Source organism: Equus caballus, chromosome 25, assembly GCF_041296265.1.
Source record: "Equus caballus isolate H_3958 breed thoroughbred chromosome 25, TB-T2T, whole genome shotgun sequence".
In the NCBI taxonomy this organism is placed as follows: domain Eukaryota; kingdom Metazoa; phylum Chordata; class Mammalia; order Perissodactyla; family Equidae; genus Equus; species Equus caballus.
In genome coordinates, this window is record NC_091708.1 from 38,415,475 (window position 1) to 38,432,273 (window position 16,799).

Genomic DNA, 16,799 nt, shown 5'->3' on the forward strand with positions numbered 1-16,799 from the left:
AAGGACAAAGTCTGTTGCGAGGCAGGGTCGGGAGGGCAACAGGCCGAAAGGCTGTCAGAGGAGGATGCTGCTGCCTGCTCCCATCGCCCGGCTTCCCAGCCCCGCCCCCCACTTCCTGGGGAGCCTCCGGCAGCTTCCTCCCCTGACCCAAGCCTCAGTTTCATCATCTTGAAAATGGGGAGAATCACAGCCACGCCTCAAATTAGAGCTGATGTGAGGATTCGATGGGATCCAGGAGGGGAAAACATTTTGTGGATTGTATTCATTATAATCTTATTGTCAGCTATCATTTGCTGGGTAAGTACTGTGATTGCTCCCTATTTACAGACGAGGAAACCGAGGCCCAGGAAGTAAAGTGGCTTGCCCAAGGACACACAGTCCAGTGGCAGCAGAGGGGACGTCAGCAGGAGGGCTGACAGACTCACAGCCCCCCATCACTCACCTCCATCCGCCCCTCCAGGCTTCACCACTCTGAAGTGAGATGGCACCGGCAGGGGGAAGGGCTTCCCTCGTGGCAGGCGGCAGATTCTGGGCTCGGTCTCTACCCCTGGGGAAGACATTATCTGTTGACTGCCCCTCTCCCAGGCCCTTCCCCCTCCAGACGCAGGGGCGGGCTCCTCTAACCACGGAACTTAAGGCATTAAATCTCCACCCGGATATGCCGCCTCTTCTCTCCGGCCTCAGTGGTCTCATCTTTAAAGTAGGGAGACTAAGCAGGGTCACTGGGAGGCCTGGGAAATAACAGAGTGAAAGGGTTGTGTAAACTGTGAAGTGCAGTGCACACAGGGCCCAGCCATTGCTGCTCTTTACCAAGCACCACACTGAGCACTTTTTATGAATTTTCTCTTTTCATCCTCACAACAACCCTATAAGGGACCAACTCGCCCTGGTTTGCCTGGAACTTCCGGGGTTTTGGCATCCCTGGAGAAGGAGGAAAGTCCTGCCTCCCAAGAAATCCCTCAGTTCTGGGCAAACCTGTAAGGTAGAGAACATTTTCTCCATCTTCAGGTGAGGAAACTGAGGCTCAGAGTAGAAAGGCGCTTGCCCCAGGCCCCACAGCCAGGAAGAGGCCCAGGTCTGTGGGCTCCAGAGCTGTCCTCTGGCTAAGGTGTGTGGCTGGTCCCTGTGGACGGTGGGAGCCATGGAAGGTTTGGGGCAGGGAAGGCTGATCCCAGGAGCTCACCGCCCACCCAGGCAGGCCTGTGCCACATAGCCATTGAGATGTCTACCAGCGATACACTTCAGGGGACAATTGGAATAAACATCAAAATGCCCTGTCACCCTCCCTTCCTTGTTTAGGTTTTGACTTTGAAGACACCAATGCGTCAGATAAGTTCAACATGGGCTCGAGGCCCAAGAGACTCAGGCCCCAATTGCTTCTGAATGGGGCAGTGGATCTCACCCCTCTAGGATCTGTGGCTGATGTGCACATGGTTTCAGATGCCTGAGGGTCCCTGGCAGAGCAGGAAAGGGCCACATGCGTTTCTGGAAGGCCGGGCTGTGGAGTGGGAAGGCTCAGCCTCAGGGTCGACAGGTCCAGGGCAGACCCCAGCCCTGAGCTTCTGGCATCAGCCACCGTTCCTTGAGCGATCATGCGGTAAGCCCTAGAAGGCACTGAATTCTCCCTGTGGCTCGGAGAGGTAAGGTCTGTTAGCATCCCCATCTTACAGACAGATAAGCCAAGGCCAAGAGGGAGCATGACTTGCCCCAGGTCACCCCGTGGGAAGTGCCTGAGCTGAATGAGACCCGGGATGGAACAGCCCAAAGCCCCACTGTTGGCCTCTGGATCCCACCTCCCACGTGCCGTTGGTGTGCCCTGGATGGGTCTCTGGCCTCTGCATCTTGGTCGGCTCCTCTGTGAGATGGGTGTAAGAGTCCACACCTCCGGGTGTGTTGAGGGGACTCAAAGAGATTCGGTTTGTAAAACGCTTGGGAGGTACTGGACCATGGCAACGGAAGAGATTGACGAGTTGTCATTGATATCCAATGAGGGTGACCTTCACGTTCGAGTACAGGATTTGCTCCTTTATTTTTGCTGCCACTGTGCCCACAACACCTGGGGGTGGGGGTTCTATTTATTGAGTACTGACTAAGTGCCAGGTCCTGCTGCAAGTGTTTATGTACATTAACTCATTTAAATTTCCCAACGACCCTGAGATGGGCACTGTCGTCATCCTCCTCGGCAAGTCACAGGTGTAGAAGCTGAGACCCAGCGAGAGGGAACACGCCTGTGACCACTCAGCTACTGAGGGGTAGGGCTGGGATTTGAATCCAGGCAGGCTGGGTCTACACTCCAAGTTTGATTCCACAAGCCAGAGGCCCCTGGAGGCAGCTGGGACCCCTGGACAGGGGCAGAGCCAGGGGCTCCTGGCTTTGATGAGGGATGGGAGGCTGGAGAGCTCTGTGGGGGACCCTGGGCACTGTGTGGCCCACTGTCAACTGCCCTGGGTCCCTGGGAAGATGAAGCCGCTCCCATCTGTTTCCTCCGTAAAGAAGGTGAAGCCCCAAAGGAAATGAAACCAGGGTGCAGGCGTGGAGGCTGGGTGGGCAGCAGCGGGGGGAGGTCGAGTGGTCATGTCAGCCTCACTGAAGTGGTGACACTGAAGCTGAGTCCTGAAAGATGGAATGGAGCTAGACTCGTGAAGAGCTGGGGATCGTGCTCCTGCTCACCGAGCCTCAGTTTCCCCCTCTGTGAAGAAGGCAGGGTGGAGTTGTCCCTGCCCTTGAGGAGGTCACAGACTGAAGTAAGTGGAGGCTGAACCCCAGGCAGCTGTGACCCACGTGATCCAGGCCAAGACTGGGCTGGGTGAGCTCAGAGGATGGATGGGTGGCCTTTTCTGGGAGGGTCTGGAAGGCTGCCTGGAGGAGGGGCCCTGGAAGCCAGCCCTGGGGAGCAGGAGCAGTTCGCCAGGGAGCTGGGAGTCCTGAGGGCTGGATCAGGGCTGACCCAGGGCTTAGCCAGCATCTCCAGGGGAGGGAAGCAGGACCGATGAATGGGTCTGGGGTCTGGGGCTCAGGGCAGGCAGGAGGCAGGAGGCCATGTCTCTGAAACCTCCCCTGGGGGGCAGGGAAGGGCTGGAGCCCAAGCCGGGCTGACAGGACACGACAGGACGGAGGCAGTGGCCAGCAGGCATGTTGGAAGGGGAGGAGGGGCCACAGATGGGAAGCAGGTGGGGGGTGGGTGGGAGGCAGGAGACAGATGAGGCCTGGACAGGGAGGAAACGGAGAACAAGATGAGAGATAAGATTTCAAAGGCGCGTCAGCCGGTGGCAGCAGCGAGCACAAGGAGCAGCGCCTGGACCTGGACTCGGGGGGCGGGGGGTGAGGGGGCTGAGTCCTGAGGACGGGAGAGGTAGGAAGACTAGGGACAGCTCCGGGCCAGGTTCCCCAGAGCCCTGTCCACACTGCTGTGTCCCCCAGGACTGTCCCCTGCATCTGAAGACCTGTCCTGCTCCTCCAGGCCACAGTGCACAGGGTCCATGATTCTGTCCAGTCGAGACCCATGCCCACTGTTCAGGGGTGTGCCTAGCATCCCCAGCCGCTGTGTGAGCCCACCCTCTCCCCACCCGTGTCCCTGTGGCAGGGCCCACGCCCTTTACAGCGCTGCCTGCTCTGCCCTTGCCCGGGGATGGCACTCACGCTCCGGGCATCAGGGTCCCTGTGCCATGAGAGGGGAAGTCCAAGCCCCAACCTGGTTCAGTGGGCCAGGGCGTAGGGGCTTACCCTAGCCCCTGCAACCCCCACATTTCAGCAGCAGATGGAAACCAAAGGGAGAGGCTAGAAGGGCGCTGTACCTCCACCCCGACCCCAGCCTCCTGCTAACACCTCATCCTAGGTGGCCTGCAGGTGGCTCTGGGGACACGGGGGCATGCAGATCCTGGGGCAGCCCTTGACCTGCAGACATTGGCCCAAGGTCCCCGTCCCCACCCCACCCCTCCACACCATAGGGGTGGGCCCCACAGCCTGGGTCAACACCCAGCTCCACCTCATCCTTGCTGGGGCCCCTGGGCAAGTTGTTCGGCTCTCAGTGGCTCAAGGGTGGATGGGCGGATGGCGGTGCCTGCATCCCCTGGGTTGACGTTAGGAGCCAATGAGAGCACAGCACAGAGTAGGGCCTCCCTGAGTTAGCATATGACGCCCTTTCCGCAACTCTGCCATCTCCGTGGCTCTACTGGGAGTAACGGAGTATGAAGGACCCAAAAGAGGGTAAGATCTGGGGGTGCCGTGCCGCCCAGGGGCATTGGGCGGTGTTGGAGCCCAGGGTGGCCCCTGACACATGACCTGGATTGAAGGACAAGTGTCCAACTCAATTCTGCCTCCACTGCCCACTGGAACCAGTTTGCAGCCATTGGGGGCTGAGTCCCTGGGTGAATGGGCACCTGCTGAAGGGGGACCACAGCCGGGGCCCCTCTGGACTTTTGGTAACCATGACGACGATGCAGGAAGTGAGCCCAGTCATGGGGCCGGGGAAGACCTAACTCTGGGCCAGTGAGTCCAGCGTGGGTCATGAGTCTCGTCTGTGCAGCAAGTACCACTCACGCCCGGTGAGTGCAGCCTAGGTCATGCGTGCCGCTGGGGGCCAGCCCTTCCACAAGCATTTGCCGGGCCTGCCAAGCAGCAGCAGAGAGCAACAGAACAATATCCCTGTCCTCACACACTCGTTTTCTAGTAAGCGGGGACAGGCACTCAACAAAATGAATAAGCAAAGAATGCAATAGTTTAGATGGTTCTGAGAACTCGAGACAAACATAGGGCAGGGAAGGAGGGTGGGGAGTGCTGGGGTGGGTGTTACAAAGAGGTTACAAACAGGACGGCCAAGAGGAAGGGCTATGGAGGTGACATTTAAGCAAATACCTGAGGGAGGCGAGGAGGGAACCATGTGGACATCTGGGGAAGAGAGTTCCAGGCAGAAGGCACAGCAAGTGCAAAGGCCCTGAGGCAAGAGAGAGGAGAGTCTGGCGTATTTGAGGAAGGAGGGACTGGAACAGAGCAAGTTCAAACAGGAGCAAGGGTCATACGGGATCATCTCAGGGCTGTGACTGATGCCCTGAGTCAGCTGGGAGATGCCGGCGGTTGTGGGCAGAGGCAGGACACAGTTGACTTGGGCTTTAGGAGGATCACGCCAGTGAATGTGTGGCCAAGAGCATGTAGTGAGCAAAGGGCAGAGCAAGGAGGCTAATGAGGAGGCCACTGCTGTCACTCAAGGAGGAGGTGATGGTGCCTTGGACCACATAGAAGTGACGTGATGAGGGTGTGGGAGCTGAGGTCAGAGTCCAAGAAGGCAGAGCTGAGGTTTCCCAATGGACTGGAGTGAGGGTAAGGGAAAGAGGAGTCAAGGTTTTTGGCCTGAGCAAGAGGCAGAAGGGAATTCCCTTTACAGGGATGGGTAAGGACCACGGTCGGGTGGGGAGTCCGTTTTGACCTTTAACTTCATGCACTGAGAGCACAAAGGGTGAAGTGGTGCACCTACAACATGACTAACAATAATGTACAACTGAAATTTCACAAGGTTGTAAACTACCATAATCTTAATTTAAAAAAAAAGAAATGCATTATCTGAATACACAAAATAAGCTAAATTTCTAACGTCTAGAGCAGTGCTGTCCAACAGTAACCACTAGCAACTGAGCACGTGAAATATGGCCAGTCCTAATTGACATGTTCTGCTAGTGTAAAATGCACACCAGATTTCGAATGAAAGAATGAAAACTATCTCACTAATTTTGTTTTGTTTTGTTTTTCCCTGAGCTAATATCTGTGCCAATCTTCCTCCACTTTACATGTGGGTCGCCACCACAGCATGGTGTCCAGGATCCAAACCCATGAACCCAGGCCGCTGAAGCAGAGGGTGCTGAACTTAACCACTACACCACGGAGCCAGCCCCTCTCGCTAATTTTTTATTTTTTTAATTTTTATTTACTTATTTTTTTTTTAAAGATTTTATTTTTTCCTTTTTCTCCCCAAAGCCCACCAGTACATAGTTGTATATTCTTTGTTGTGTGTCCTTCTAGTTGTGGCATGTGGGACACTGCCTCAGCGTGGTTTAATGAGCAGTGCCATGTCCGCGCCCAGGATTCGAACCAACGAAACACTGGGCCGCCTGCAGCGGAGCGCGCGAACTTAACCACTCGGCCACGGGGCCAGCCCCTTTATTTACTTATTTTAATTTTATTTTTATTTCTTTTTTTTGGTGAGGAGGATTACTGCTGAGCTAACATCTATGCCAACCTTCCTCTATTTTGTATGTGGGACGCTGCCACAGTGTGGCTTGATGAGTGGTGTGTAGGTCTGTACCCGGGATCTGAACCTGAGAACCCCAGGCCGCCGAAGTGGAGTGCACGAGCTTAACTGCTACACCACTGGGCCAGCCCTCAATAAGTTTATATATCGACTGCATATTGAAATGATAACATTTTAGATATAGTGGATTAAATAATATACTACATTAAAATTAATTTCATCTGTTTCTTTTTTAATACAACTCCTAGAAAATTTAAAATCACATGTATTTTCCATGTTTCTATTGGACAGCACTGCTCCAGAGTAACCCAAGTATCTACAACTGTCGTCAGATCCAATGGGAACACACCCCTGGTTGGTGTCACTGGGCGCCTCTTCAGACTTCCCAGGAGGCGCTGCCTGTTATATTATGGCTCTAACTCTGCAGACCCCGGGGTCGGTTCTGCGTGGGTGTCAGAAACCAGCTAGGCTCAGGAGGGTTGGTGCAAGGCCTCCCCAGAGGTCAAGGAATGACCCATAAAAGCCACAACCACATGTTCCTTCTGGAAGATTTCCTTACAGGCAGCTCAGAAGGTCAGGCATGAGACTGGCTCATTCTCATCTCGGGTCCCAACCCAAATGTCACCTCCTCAGAGATGCTGTTTTGGATACTCTTGAGCACTCTGGATGCCAACGGGCTCTCTGTCCCCCTTCCATCTCCACACAGGGGCAACAGGACAGTGCCTCACTCAAGCCGGGCCACACTCTGCTCACCTCCTGCCTCGGGGCTTCTCGCTGCACACTGCACAGTGGAAACCCACTCAGGCTCATGCATTTGCAACCCAAACATTCAGGAAGAGCTAACTCCCAGTCGGGTAACACCTGGACCAATGGGGAACTGGTGCGGTGGACAACGCTTCCACCATCTCGCCCCGGATGGACCGTCCTGAGATATGCTTCGCACTACATCGCCGCCTGTCCTATGGGATTGAGCAGACATTGTGCCCAGATGACAGTGGCTGACTTGATGACACATCCTCACACTGGCTCTCCCCGCTCCCTGGTTCACTCTGCGTCCCTCACTCCTCCCTGGGACCACGCTCCCCATAAAGTACTTGCACTGAAGCCTTTGTCTCAGGCCCTGGTTCTGGGGAGCCCAGCCTAAGACAGAGGCCCTCCCAGCCCCAGCCCCCAAGACCCCCCATCACTGCGCATCCCTTTCTCTCTCAGCAGCACCTTTTACGCTTCTGACCATCATGTTCATTTGTTTGTTGACTCGTATTTGCCTCTCTCCCCAACAAGACTGCGGGCTCCATGGGAGTTCCATCCTCAACACCTGAAACTGGGCCTGGCGCATATTGGTGCTCAATAAATATTTGTCGACTGAAGAGAATGGCCCTGAGCCAGCTCGACTACCCCTCTTTCAGAACATGAGGCTGAGAGACCCCGCCTCTCCGTTGATCAGCTGGGATCAGGAGTGTGTGGGATAGAATATCTCGTAAGCTGATGGGTCTTTATTCCAGGAAGAGAAGACGAGCTCTTCTTTTTTTTTTTTTTTTTTTTAAGATTGGCACCTGAGCCAACAACTGTTGCCAATCTTTTTTTTTTTTTTTCTGCTTTATCTCCCCAAACCCCCCAGTACATAGTTGTATATCTTAGTTGCAGATCCTTCTAGTTGTGGGATGTGGGACGCCGCCTCAACGTGGCCTGGCGAGCAGTGCCATGTCCGCACCCAGGATCCGAACCCTGGGCCGCCGCAGCGGAGCCCTGGGCCGCAGCAGTGGAGCGCGCGAACTTAACCACTCGGCCATGGAGCCGGTCCCCGTGCTCTTCTTAAAAATAGAATGTTACCTTTGGATCCAGCTAGAGGGACCTTACCGGTGAAGGAGATAAAGTTCAACAAAGAAGCAAGTCTTGAAATCGACCAGTCAGAGAGCATTCTGAGCAATTCTGGGCAGGACAGTCCTCCCCAGGGGCTTTGATGGCCTTGAGCTTCTAAGGCAGCTGGGATATTAGGAAGTCTCCTCAGGCCCCGGAGAGCAGCCTGGGGAGTTGCCGACAGGGACTTGCTTTTGCAAAGTGGCAACGGCGGCCTCCCCGGGTACTGCAGGGCTGGGGGTTCATGATCTCCTTCACCGACCCCATGGCAGGAGCACCTGACGCATACAGTGTCGTCACCATCACCTTTATTATTCTCGCCTCTGACCCTGAACCTTCCTGCAAACCTGGGAGGCAAGCCCCGGTCCTCCCACACAGACCACACCTGCCCCCAAAGGAGTGGATCTAGAGCATTGGTTCTCTACCGAGGGCACTGTCACACCCCAGGGTGCATTTGGCAACATCCAGAGGCATTTTTGGTGGTCACAACTGGAGGGAGGGTGTGTCTGGCATCTAGTGGGGAGATGCCAGGGATTCTTAATCCTCCAATGCATAGGACAGCCCCTCACAACAAAGAATTAATCAGTCTCAAATGTCTATAGAGCTGAGGTTGAGAAACCCAGATTTAGAGGATGCAGAGTGTATATGGAACGTACCCTCAGGCCCCTACAGGGCGGTGTGGCCGCGGGACCCCAGCAGACCTGGGTTTGAAGCCTGGACCCCCTTAGAGCGGCTGTGTGTCCTGGGGCAAGTGAAGCTCCCCCTCTGAGCTTCAGCTTCCTAGACTACATCATAGGGAAAGCAACACCCACCCCTTTGGGTTGCAGGAAGATTAAATGAGACAATGTATAAAAAGAGTTTAACTCAGTTCTTTGCAAAGAGAGCTTGAGGGATGTGGGGCTGTTCTGGGTTGTATAGCGTCCCCACCAAATTCACGTCCAAATGGAATCTCAGCCTGCCACTTTATCTGGAAATAAGATCTTTGCAGATAGAATTAGTCAAGCTTAGATGAGGTCATACGGGTTTAGGGTGGGTCCTAAATAAACCCAATGACCCATGTCTTTATAAGAGAAAGGAGAGGGACATTCAGACGCAGGGACACAGAGGAGACACACAGGGGGCAGGCCGGGTAACCACAGAGGTAGAGACCGGAGTGAGGCATCTACAAGCCAAGGAACCCCAAGAATTGCCAGCAACCCCCAGAATCAAAGAGAGAGGCCAGTTCTCCTCCAGGACCTTAGAAGGAACCAACCCTGCTGACACCTTCATTTTGGGCTTCTGGCCTCCAAAACTGTGAGAGAATAAATTTCTGCCATTCTAAGCCACCCAGTTTGTGGTACTTTTTTACTAGCCAGCTAATCCAGGCTGTGGCCATACAGTGCTTATTATTATAATTATCAGTGGCACACTGAGGGGACGCGTCCAGAGCCCGCAGAGGCCCCGAGTTCTCTGAGAGGATATGCACATGTTCACTCTCCAGCGTGCTGCTCGCAGCTGGATACCCAGGCTGCGTCTGGAGCTCCGGGGTTTCCTCTACGGGGCGGGGAGAACGTCTGTATCTCCACATACCCAGTTATATTTAGAGCACGCAGTCCGGGAATCTCACGGAGGATCTCTAGAGCCTGCGGGATTTACCGACAGTACGTGGCGTACCCCGTGGGCGCTACCTGTGTGCATCGCCCCCAGGGTGTGTCCAGGGCGGCGACAGCACCCAGAGCGGTAAGTATACTGACACAGCTCCCCGCGTGTGTCTACGGAGGGGTGAGCACGCTGGGAGGACTCAGGGCTCGCAGCGCACGTGTGCACGGAGAGCCCCACAGACTGCACCTGGGGGAAACCGGCGGTGTTCGCAGCGCCGAGCGAATCTGCTGCGCCCGGGCGCATCCGGGGCGCGCTGTGGCTGTCCGCAGCCAGGGTGGATGTCTGCCGAGACACGGCTCCGAGGAACTCGGAGGAGCTTTGGCACATGGAAAGCAGAGAAGGAGGAAAATCCATTTGGGGCCAAGAGCTCTGTCTGAACTTTGTCCTTTTCTCAAGCAAAAGAAAATATTATTTCACCCTCTAAAGAACCACACATAATAACAGGCGAAATGTCAAGACCAATGTTGATATAAACCCCCAAGGAAAACAAACATCCCCGTACCTTCTCCGCGGCCTCCCCACCTCACCCTGCTCAGCTAGTTTAAACAGATCTAGTGGTGGGCAGAGGGGAGGCGGGGCAAGTGGGAAAAGCCTGGCTGAGAGAGCTGGGCCTCTTCAGGACCAGGGGCCATCTGGGCGAGCCTGGCCTGGAAGGACACACAGACCAACCATGAAGAGCTGGGCCTGATTTCAAATCCTAGCATCACTCACTGGCTGTGTGACCTTGGGCAAACAGCCTGACCACTCTGAACCTGAGTTTCCTCCTTGGCAAACGGCATGGGATAATTCAGGTGGGCACCCAGCACCGTGCCTGGCACAAGGGCTAAATGAAAGTAGCTACTGTTATTGATCATTGCTCTGCCCAGCCAGGTCTGCCAGGGGGAAAGCCAGGGGGTGGGCTCTCCGGGGAGGCCCCCCAGGCTGCACGACTGTGTGAACAAATATTTCCTGAGCATCCATGAGGTAGTCCCCCACTAACAACCCTATTGAAATCTCCTATTGAATCCATGCTGCCCTGTGGAGATTATCATCCTCATCTTGCAAGAGGGGAACCAGGTTTGCAGAGATGAAGGGACTCACTCAAGGTCACACAGCTGGGGAGAGGGGCTAAAACTCAAAGCAAGGTCTATCTGACTCCAAGAGCCCCAGCAGGGATGACGCCCGCCTCATCCAGGAAGCTGAAAGCCCAGTTCTAGACCCAGAGTTCACGGGACCCTCTGCACCTGGGATGTGTGTTGGGGACGTTGTGTCCTACTGCCCAAGGGGCCCCCAGTTTGGCTCCAGCTTGAAGCCTCAATTGACCGGCCCCTGGCTACTGGTCCTCCAAACCCCACCCAGGTGACCCTCCAAACTTTCCATCCAGTTATTTTTTCTTGTCGGCATTGAAGGCAATCCAACAAATATTTGCTGAGCTCCTCCGTACCAGACCCTGGGGAGCACCATATGCCCAGAGTGAAATCCTGCCTGGGTCCAACCCTCAAGAACTCCCGATCCAGCGGGGCGTAGGTGTGTGTGTGTGGGGGGGGGGGGGGTTAGGGGAGTTGGACAGATATAATAAGACTATTACAGTATAATAAATACTCACTTTCATGGGTGCCTGAATAAGCTCCAGGAGGACCGTAGGAGAAGGGCCACCTGAGTCTTCCAGGGCCATCAAAGGGAGGTGGCATTGAGTGAAGACTTGAAAATGAACAGTAGTTCGCCTGGAGGACCAGAGAGGAAGGGTGTTCGAGACAGAAGGAACAGCTCTTATAAAAGCATGGGGGCAGGAGAGCCTCGAGTGATGGGGATACACCCGTAGTTCGTGTCGATATCGAGTATGGGAGATTGGCAAGAAGGGTAGCAAACAGATCCAAGATTCCCCAGGGAGAAAGTAGGACAGAGAAGCTGGCAGGGACCACGTCTTGATGGTTTATTGTGGTGGTTCTATTGTGAGAGCAACAGGGAGCTGTTGAAGGGACCCAACCAGATCGAATTTGCATTTGAGAAAGATCGCTCTGTGTACAGTGGGGAGAAGAGTTTGGAGGCGGAAGGCTGGAGATGGGAGACCAGTGCAGAGGCAGAGAATATGGCGGCCTGAACAAGGGTAGTGGTCCAGGGGGCGCCGAGGAGGAGAGGCAGCCAGGACGTGCACAAGGTAGAATTGACAGGACTTGGCTCCCGACGAGGAGCAGGAGTGGAGGATGGAGGAGAAGCAGGAGAAGTCTACAGGATGCTCCCATTTCACCCCTGGGTGGAGCCGATGGTGATGCCGCCTGGTGAGATGGGCAGCCCAGGAGGAGCTGATGAGGAGTTCGATGGGGATGCACTGAGCCTGAGGGACCTACCGGATGTCCCAGCGAAGACACCAGGAGGCAGTTGGCTATGTGGGTCAGGAAAGAAGCCAGAGCTGGGATGCAGCTCTGGACATTCCCCAGAGGTCATGGTGGCTGAAGGCCCCCAGCGAGGGTGGGCAGTGCAGGGAGAGCTGTGGGCCTGGGGTGGAGCGCTGGGCCACACCAATCCCTAGGACGTGGAGCAAAGGAAGAGATGCCAAGTAGCAGCTGGAGAAGGAGCAGCCGGAGAGTAGGTGGTGCACCAGAGAAGAGAGATGTTAAGGATGAAAAATATGAAAACTAAAATCCTGACAGACGGACTGGACAACATGGTAGCTGGCAGGAGGCTCAAGGTCAAGGGAGAGTTTGATTTCAAAACGGGAAGAGCTGCTGGTGATTCAGAAGTTCAAGTCGCAGGAGCTGGTGAGTCACTGGAGGCAGGGAGATTCCCATGGAGGGTGCCAGGGTTGAGATCTGGAGCCCATGGTTGGGGCGGGAGGGGGCCTCTGCATTGAGACTGCGGGACAGCCCTGATGAGCCGGGAGGGTCAACCCGGAGAGGGCAGAGGGAGAAGCCACAGTGTGACATGAGGCCGGGAGGACATCAGCGCCAGGCCGTGGGGCTCTCCAAGGACAGGCTGAGGAACCAGCAGTGCAGCAGAGAGGTGGACAGACACAGGCTGTGGATGCAGCCTGACCTGGGGTGGCATCCCAGCCCCGCCACTCACCAGCTGCGTGACCCTGCCATCCCTCACATCGCTGTTCCCTCAGCCCTGGGACTGGGGGAGCAGCAGCCCGGGCCCCACGGGAGCAAACGCACGAAAGGCACTCAGGCCAGGACCCGGCGTGCGGAGGAGCTCGATAAATGTTAGCGAATAAGAATAATAAATAATGAGGAGCTATCGGAGGGTTTTGAAGCCGGGAAGTGACAAGGTCAAATCTGTATTTTAGAAAGACCCCGCCAGAGGAGGAGGTGGCCTTGGGGAGAAACTAAAAGGTCGTGCACTTCTTGAGGTATTTCTCTGAAGTCTGTGGGAAGTTTGTAGTGTCAGGTTAAAGATTTTATTGGTTCCATGTTTGGTTTTTGATTCGGCTGTTTCCTCGGGTCCTCACGTGTCGGATGCTGGTCTTACTGGCGTGCTTGTAACTGGCCTGGTGAGTCGGGTCTATCTGGGGCTCCGAGATGCATTTCAGAAATGAAATAAACTGATGGGGAAAGTGAATATAGAAAAGCAAATAACTAACGTGGAGGGCGGATTTGGAGGATGGCCTGGGCCAGCGCTGGCAGGGGGATGGCTGGTCCGGCGGCCCCCTGAGGAGGATGTAGCAGGGTGGAGGGTGGCGGGCCAGCCGGGGAGGGACTGGGGCGATTCCTCATGAAACCCCAGGTCTGTTCCTCAGGGAAGACCAGCAGCAGGGTCCCAGATACAGGTCAGCCTTCCTCTCACCTCAGCAGAAAAAGCTTCCGTTTGGGAACAGCACTGACACATCATGTGGACTTCTGCGGGTCTAGGATTTAGGACTGAGTGAGATGGAAGAACAGCGGTAATAATAATAACATTCGCCGTGGTTATTATTGAGTTCTTACTCCTCATAGATGTGCACAGCACTCTGATGACATGGACACTGTTATTAGCCCCCGTACACAGATGAGGAGATTGAGGCTCAGAGAATTATGTTGCTTTCTTGGATTAGAGCCCCTTGGGAGAGACGCCCACACTCTCGTCCATTCTGCTCCAGGTACTCTGGCCTGTGTGGAACCTTAGGTGATGCCTCCTCCAGGAAGCCCCACGGAGACCAAGTTCCCTGCCTCTAACTCAGGCACCAAGTAGAAAGAGCCCAGGGGAGCAGGTGGCCTCCCCTCCAGCTCTCCGCTAACCTGCTGTGTGACTTTGGGCAAGTAGCTTTGCCTCTCTGCACCTTGGCTGCCTCCTCCTCAAGTGTGGTTCAGTGTCTAATCCCTGGGCTTTTCCATGGATTTCATTGGCTCCTGCCAATCTTGGGCTTAGCACATAGTAGGCACTCCACAGAGGCCCTAGCCCTCTTCCCAGGGCTCTCCTGTCGGGACCGATTATCTCCATGGAATCCACGCTGTGAAAATAAACATGAACTCAAGTGGCCCCGGTCTCCGTGGCAGCCAAGGGGAAGCTCCGTCCCCAGCCTCTGTCTGTTCTGGGCAAGAACAAAAGTTTCCCTGTGAAGTTGCCCCCACCCCCGCTTCCCTTCTGGAGCCAGCTGGGATGGGGATGGGGGAGGGGGCCAGGCCTGCGGCCGGGTGAGCCCAGCTGCCCATCAAAACCTAGCCTCCCTCCCGTCCAGCCCCATCCCAACCCCACCTGGGGCTGGGGCAGGTGAAGGGCCTCCAAACTCAGGAGCCCCAGGGGCAGAAAGCTGGGTCTGGTGGTAGATCTGAGAAAGAGAAGATTCCCACAGGTGGCCCTGGGGCCTGAGAGTCCAGGGACATGGAGCGGGGAAGCTGCCCAGTTATCCTTGCACAGAGTGCTGTGCCGTTCCCCCCCCCACATACCCCCTCAACCACCAGCCTCCGTCTGCAGAGCCTCTCAGATCGTGGGTCTCAGGTGCTGGCGAGAAATGGCTGGTCCCGGAGGACACAGCAGAACCAGCACAGAACTTGGTGTCAGAGAGAAATGGCGCAAATTCTGGCTCCATCATAACTTGCCATGAGACCTTGGGCAGGCCAGGTCCTCTCTGAACCTCCATCTCTGCATCTGCACCACGAATGGACCATCTGACTGCAGCCAAAGGACAGCCACATCCAAGCTCAGCGACACCCTTCCACTCAGCAGTATTTGTGTCCACTGAGGACCAGGCAGCATCCTGGGGCAGACGTGAGGCACACCCACAGTGGGTTCAGCCACGTGACAGCCTGGGGTAACAAGGGAGCTGGGATGATGGGAGCAGGGTGTCGGGGAGGAAGCAGGAGACCCCTGAGAAAGAAAAAGAGCCAGACTCAGCCCAGGGCCTGAGGAGCAGAGGTGGGCATGGGCAGGATGTGGCTGCTGTGGGTGGCAGTGTGGCAGTCTTGACACCAGCGTGGACCAAGCAAAAACCAGAGGAGCATCTCCAAGGAGACAGTGGGCTGTGGTAGAGTTCCGGCGTGGCCAGTGGCCACCGTGGTGAACGTGGTTCAGGAGTGCGATGGCAGAGGAGGTGAGCGACGATGGAGGAGTTGACAAATGACAACCAGACTTACGTGAATTATACCTCAATCATGCTGTTTAAAAAATGTAATTTATGATCATTCATTGCTAGTTTATAGAAATACCGTTGACTTTTGTTTTTAGATCTTGTATCTTGCAAATTTACTAGAATCACTAGTTTTATCATCTTTTTTGTAGATTACATTGGATTTTCTACAAAGATGATCACGTCATCTGCAAATAAATTCAATTCTACTCTTTCCTTTCAAAATAAAATGACAAAACCAGAACTTACCTGTAGGCGCATGTTACACGCCACGTGGGGTCTCCCGGAAACACCTGGAAGAATGGGGCTCTGCAAGGCACTAGCTCTCCTGAGCGAAGAGGCTGATGTGAGAGCTAGCAGGATCCAGCTTATTGTCATTGTAGACTGATGAAGTCAGAGTTATGGAGACCACAGCCCCTCTCCTACAGGGGGACTATGTGAATTTATAACAGCGTCTGACACAGAGCGGAATTTGGAGTCACAGACCTGTTCACTGGAAAAGACATTTAAATGTTTGATAATGTATGGCTGTGGACTGAATGTTTGTGTACCCCCCAAATTCATGTGTTGAATCCTAATCCATAATGTGATGGTATTTGGAGGCGGGGCCTTTGAGGGGGGTGACTAGGTCAGGAGGATGGAGCCCCTATGAAGAGATTAGTGTTCTTGTAAAAGAGACCCCAGGGAGTTCCATGGCCCCTTCCACCATGTGAGGACAGAGCCATCTATGAACCAGGAAGCGAGTCTTCACCAGACACCAAAGCTGCTGTCACCTTGATCTCGGACTTCTAAGCCTCCAGAACCGCAAGAAATAAATTTCTCTTGTTTATGATCCACTCAGTCTCTGGTATCCTGTTAAAGCAGCCTGAATGGACCAAGACATCTATTCAAAAATTAAACATTTCAATAAAAATTGCAATGTAGGTTTTTAAATCTGTAAAACTCGTTGACTCTGCAATCCTACTCTTAGAAACTGATTAGAAAATTACGAAGTGCACAAATATAGATCAATTGATTGGTAGACAATAGAGAATGCCATCACATCATTCATACAAAAATAACTTGGAGATAATGTGAATATTCACCAAAAACATGGAACGCTATGCAGCCATTGCAAATGGTGTGCTGTGCAGAGATATCTTTATGATGTGTTTGACTTCTGAGTGCCATGGGTCACAATCCTATCTTGGTTTTTATAAATACATGTATATATATATATAGGGGGCGGCCCCATGGCCGAGTGGTTAAAATTCCACACACTCCACTTTGGTGGCCTGGGCTAGTGGGTTGAGATCTGGTGTGGACCTACTCCACTCATCAGCCATGCTGTGGAGGCATCCCACATACAAAAAATAGAGGAAGATTGGCACAGATGTTAGCTCAGGGTGAATCTTCCTCACCAAAAAAAAAAAAAAAAAAAGAAAAGAAAGAAAGAAAGAAAAGAACAACACATATACAGGAAATGTCTAGGAGAAAATTATTCCAAAATATTTACTTGATTATCCCTAAGAAGTGAAATTAGAAATAGCATGCACCTTT

General features: G+C 54.1%; 1 long non-coding RNA gene across 1 annotated transcript; it reads left to right on the forward strand.

Annotated features, from left to right (window-relative positions):
- The first annotated feature begins 12,259 nt into the window (after positions 1-12,259).
- On the forward strand, positions 12,260-16,193 carry LOC138920770 (uncharacterized). Its single transcript, XR_011432540.1, has 2 exons — positions 12,260-12,477; positions 15,413-16,193. It is a non-coding gene; the product is annotated as an uncharacterized lncRNA (long non-coding RNA).
- The last annotated feature ends 606 nt before the right edge of the window (positions 16,194-16,799 follow it).